This window comes from Mytilus edulis, chromosome 5 (genome assembly GCF_963676685.1).
Source record: "Mytilus edulis chromosome 5, xbMytEdul2.2, whole genome shotgun sequence".
NCBI lineage: Eukaryota > Metazoa > Mollusca > Bivalvia > Mytilida > Mytilidae > Mytilus > Mytilus edulis.
Window position 1 is genome coordinate 29,712,581 of NC_092348.1, and position 6,444 is coordinate 29,719,024.

Sequence of the window (6,444 nt, forward strand, 5' to 3'; positions counted from 1 at the left end):
CAACTTTTAAGCTAAAAATATTTTAGATAAGATAAGGAAAAAAAAATTCATCAGCAACATTTTATATTGGCAAATTTCCAATGAAGTTATTTACATAAAGTTATTGGCAAATAAAAATAGAAAATGACATCATAGTCATGTCTGGCAAATTTCCAACATATATTATCAACTACTATTCTATACAAAGAAAGATAACTCCAATTGAAAATTAATTGCTATTGCACAATATTTTGCAATTAGATATTTCTTGCTATTGTGCAATACTGTGCAATTGAAAATTTCTTGCTATTGCACAATACTTGATATGGAATCCTGCTTGAAAACTGGGCCCATAATCAAAAATCAAAGTACATGTTTAGATAAAGCATATCAAATAAGCCCAATAATTTAATTTTTGTTAAAATCAAACTTAGTTTAATTTTGGACCCTTTGGACCTTAATGTAGACCAATTTGAAAACGGGACCAAAAAATAAGAATCTACATACACAGTTAGATTTGGCATATCAAAGAACCCATTTATTCAATTTTTGATGAAATCAAACAAAGTTTAATTTTGGACCCCCATTTGGACCAACTTGAAAACTAGGCCAATAATTAAAAATCTAAGTACATTTTTAGATTCAGCATATCAAAGAACCCCAAGGATTCAATTTTTGTTAAAATCAAACTAAGTTTAATTTTGGACCCTTTGGACCTTAATGTAGACCAATTTGAAAACGGGACCAAAAATTAAGAATCTACATACATAGTTAGATTCGGCATATCAAAGAACCCCAATTATTCAATTTTTGATGAAATCACACAAAGTTCAATTTTGGACCCTTTGGGCCCCTTATTCCTAACTGTTATGACCAAAACTCCCAAAATCAAACCCAACCTTCCTTTTATGGTCATAAACCTTGTGTTTAAATTTCATAGATTTCTATTTACTTAAACTAAAGTTATAGTGCGAAAACCAAGAAAATGCTTATTTGGGCCCTTTTTTGGCCCTAAATTCCTAAACTGTTGGAACCAAAACTCCCAAAATCAATCCCAACCGTCCTTTTGTGGTCATAAACCTTGTGTCAAAATTTCATAGATTTCTATTCACTTAAACTAAAGTTATAGTGCGAAAACCAAGAAAATGCTTATTTGGGCCCTTTTTGGCCCCTAATTCCTAAAATGTTGGGACCAAAACTCCCAAAATCAATCCCAACCTTCCTTTTGTGGTCATAAACCTTGTGTTAAAATTTCATAGATTTTTATTCACTTTTACTAAAGTTAGAGTGTGAAAACTAAAAGTATTCGGACGACGACGACGCAAGACAACGCAGGACGACGACAATGACGCCAACGTGATAGCAATATATGACCAAAAAATTAAAATTTCTGCGCTGGTATAAAAATTCGTAAGGGTTCCATGGAACCCAGTGTCTCACCTACTTTTCATGTTGTCTGTATTTTCAGTGTGATAGGTGAATGCACATAATAGATTTGCAGTTTATGAAATAAAACATTTGAAATGTATGAATAAAGATTTGGTTGTAAAAAATTAATATAGTATGCAATTATATATATAGCTTTTTAAATGAGAAACCTAAATTTATTGAATGAAAAAATGTTAAATGTTTATCTTATGATCATAAACAAGCTTCTGTCCAAGTTTAGTACAAATCCCGGATAGTTTAAGAAAGTTATTAGTTTTAAAAACTTTAACCACAGAGTGAATGTAATGTTTCCTGGCAGAAAAACTAAGTCCATTTATAAGTAAAATACAGAAAAACTGGATTTTTTTTTTACTTAATTTACTTCTGGATACTATCTTATAATCATAAACAAGCTTCTGTCCAAGTTTGGTACAAATCCAGGATAGTTTAAGAAAGTTATTAAAATTTTAAAAACTTTAACCACAGAGTGAATATAATGTTTCCTGGCAGAAAAACTAAGTCCATTTATAAGTAAAATACAGAAAAACTGAATTTTTTTTTTTACTAAATTTACTTCTGGATACTATCTCATGATCATAAACAAGCTTCTGTCCAAGTTTGGTAGAATTCCATGAGAGTTTAAGAAAGTTATTAAAATTTGAAAAACTTTAACCACAGAGTGAATATTTGTGGACGCCGCCGACGATAGAATGAAGGATCGCTATGTCTCGCTTTTTCGACAAAAAGAATATTTCAGGACTAATAACACAAAACTAGAGGCTCTAAAGAGCCTGTGTCGCTCACTTTGGTCTATGTGAATATTAAAGGAAGCAGATGGATTCATGACAAAATTGTGTTTTGGTGATGGTGATGTGTTTGTACATCTTACTTTACTGAACATTCTTGCTGCTTAAAATTATCTCTATCTATAATGAACTTGGCCCATTAGTTTCAGTGGAAAATGTTAGTAAAAATTTACAAATTTTATGAAAATTGTTAAAAATTGACTATAAAGAACAATAACTCCTAAGGGGGTCAATTGACCATTTCGGTCATGTTGACTTATTTGTAAATCTTACTTTGCTGAACATTATTGTTGTTTACAGTTTATCTCTATCAATAATAATATTCAAGATAATGACCAAAAACAGCAAAATTTCCTTAAAACTAACAATTCAGGGTCAGCAACCCAACACCGGGTTGTCCGATTCATCTAAAAATTTCAGAGCAGATAAATGTTGACCTGATAAAATTTTCTAACCCATGTCAGATTTGCTCTAAATGCTTTGGGTTTTGAGTTATAAGCCAAAAACTGCATTTTACCCCATGTTCTATTTCTAGCCATGGCGGCCATCTTGGTTGGATGGCCGGGTCACTGGACACATTTTTCAAACTACTAACCCAAAAGATAATTGTGGCCAAGTTTGGATTAATTTGGCCAAGTAGTTTCAGAGGAGAAGATTTTTGTATAAGATTACTAAGATTTACGAAAAATGGTTAAAAATTGACCATAAAGGGCAATAACTCCTAAAGGGGTCAACTGACCATTTCAGTCATGTTGACTTATTTGTAAATCTTACTTTGGTGAACATTATTGTTGTTTACAGTTTATCTCTATCAACTGAGCCTGTGTCGCTCACCTTGGTCTATATGACTATTTAACAAAGGAAGCAGATGGATTCATGACAAAATTGTATTTTGGTGATGGTGATGTGTTTGTACATCTTACTTATGAACTTGGCCCAGTAGTTTCAGTGGAAAATGTTAGTAAAAATTTACAAATTTTATAAAAATTGTTGAAAATTGACTATAAAGGACAATTACTCCTTACGGGGTCAATTGACCATTTCGGTCATGTTGACTTATTTGTAAATCTTACTTTGCTGAACATTATTGCTGTTTACAGTTTATTTCTATCTATAATAATATTCAAGACAATAACCAAAAACAGCAAAAATTCCTTAAAATTACCAATTCAGGGGCAGCAACCCAACAACGGAATGTCCGATCCATCTGAAAATTTCAGGGCAGATAGATCTTGACCTGATAAACAATTTAACCCCATGTCAGATTTGCTCTAAACGCTTTGGTTTTTGAGTTATAAGCCAAAAAATGCATTTTACCCCCATGTTCTATTTTTAGCCATGGCGGCCATCTTGGTTGGATGGCCGGGTCATCGGACACATTTTTTAAACTAGATACCCCAAAGATGATTGTGGATAAGTTTGGATTAATTTGGCCCAGTGGTTTCAGAGAAGATTTTATAAAAGATTACTAAGATTTACGAAAAATGGTTAAAAATTGACTATAAAGGGCAATAACTCCTAAAGTGGTCAACTGACCATTTTGGTCATCTGACTTATTTGTAGATCTTACTTTGCTGAACATTATTGCTGAGTACAGTTTATCTCTATCTATAATAATATTCAAGATAAAAACCAAAAACAGCAAAATTTCCTTAAAATTACCATTTCAGGGGCAGCAACCCAACAACGGAATGTCCGATCCATCTGAAAAATTCAGGGCAGATAGATCTTGACCTGATGAACAATATTACACCACGTCAGATTTGCTCTAAATGCTTTGGTTTTTGAGTTATAAGCCAAAAACTGCATTTAACCCCTATGTTCTATTTTTAGCCATGGCGGCCATCTTGGTTGGTTGGGCGGGGCACCAGACACATTTTTCAAACAAGATACCCCAATGATAATTGTGGCCAAGTTTGGTTAAATTTGGCCCAGTAGTTTCAGAGGAGAAGATTTTTGTAAAAGTTAACGCAGGACGACGACGACGGACAACAACGACGGACGACGACGACGGACAATGACGGACGCCAAGTGATGAGAAAAGCTCACTTGGCCTGTCGGCCAGGTGAGCTAATAATAATATTCAAGATAATGACCAAAAACAGCAAAATTTCCTTAAAACTAACAATTCAGGGTCAGCAACCCAACAACGCGTTGTCCGATTCATCTAAAAATTTCAGAGCAGATAAATGTTGACCTGATAATTTTTTTTAACCCATGTCAGATTTGCTCTAAATGCTTTGGGTTTTGAGTTATAAGCCAAAAACTGCATTTTACCCCATGTTCTATTTCTAGCCATGGTGGCCATCTTGGTTGCATGGCCGGGTCACCGGACACATTTTTCAAACTACTAACCCAAAAGATTATTGTGGCCAAGTTTGGATTAATTCGGCCAAGTAGTTTCAGAGGAAAAGATTTTTGTAAAAGATTACTAAGATTTACGAAAAATGGTTAAAAATTGACCATTAAGGGCAATAACTCCTAAAGGGGTCAACTGACCATTTCAGTCATGTTGACTTATTTGTAAATCTTACTTTGGTGAACATTATTGCTGTTTATAGTTTATCTCTATCTATAATAATATTCAAGATAATAACCAAAAAGCAAAATTTCCTTCAAATTAGTAATTCAGGGCCAGCAACCCAACAACAGGTTGTCCGATTCATCTGAAAATTTCAGGGCAGATAGATCTTAAATTAATGAACAATTTTACCCCATGTCAGATTTGCTCTAAATGCTTTGGGTTTTGAGTTATAAGCCAAAAACTGCATTTTACCCCATGTTCTATTTCTAGCCATGGCGGCCATCTTGGTTGCATGGCCGGGTCACCGGACACATTTTTCAAACTACTAACCCCAAAAATAATTGTGGCCAAGTTTGGATTAATTCAGCCAAGTAGTTTCAGAGGAAAAGATTTCTGTAAAAGATTACTAAGATTTACGAAAAATGGTTAAAAATTGACCATTAAGGGCAATAACTCCTAAAGGGGTCAACTGACCATTTCAGTCATGTTGACTTATTTGTAAATCTTACTTTGGTGAACATTATTGCTGTTTATAGTTTATCTCTATCTATAATAATATTCACGATAATAACCAAAAAGCAAAATTTCCTTCAAATTACCAATTCAGGGCCAGCAACCCAACAACAGGTTGTCCGATTCATCTGAAAATTTCAGGGCAGATAGATCTTATATTGATAAACAATTTTACCCCATGTCAGATTTGCTCTAAATGCTTTGGATTTTGAGTTATAATAAGCCAAAAACTGCATTTAACCCCATGTTCTATTTTTAGCCATGGTGGCCATCTTGGTTTGATGGCTGGCTCACCGGACACATTTTTCCAACAACTAACCCAAAAGATGATTGTGGCCAAGTTTGGATTAATTTGGCCCAGTAGTTTCAGAGGAGAAGATTTTTGTAAAATATTACTAAGATTTACCAAAAAATGGTTAAAAATTGACTATAAAGGGCAATAACTCCTAAAGGGGTCAACTGACCATTTCAGTCATGCTGACTTATTTGTAAATCTTACTTTGCTGAACATTATTGCTGTTTACTGTTTATCTCTATCTATAATAATATTCAAGATAATAACCAAAAACAGCAAAATTTCCTTAAAATTACTAATTCAGGGGCAGCAACCCAACAACGGGTTATCCGATTCATCTGAAAATTTCAGGGCAGATAGATCTTCACCTGTGTAACAATTCTACCCCCCTGTCAGATTTGCTCTAAATGCTTTGGTTTTTGAGTTATAAGCCAAAAACTGCATTTTACCCCTATGTTCTATTTTTAGCCATTGCGGCCATTTTGGATGGTTGGCCGGGTCACCGGACACATTTTTAAAACTAGATACCCCAATGATGATTGTGTCCAAGTTTGGTTTAATTTGGCCCAGTAGTTTCAGAGGAGAAGATTTTTGTAAAAGTTAACGACGACGATGATGGACAACGGGCGACGATGGACGCCGGACGCCAAGTGATGAGAAAAGCTCACTTGGCCTTTTAGGCCAGGTGAGCTAAAAAAGGAAGTTATATTTTTTTCTCCAATTTTCAGGGTGGATACATCTTATCCTGTGAATCATTTTTTGCATTCACTTTTTTTTTTACAGTTTATAATCATTTCATACCCAAAATATTGTTGACAAATTCAATTGCTAATAGACCACAAAACTTAAACCTTGATCACTGATCCATGAAATTATGTGGAGGTTGGGTGAACCCTGTT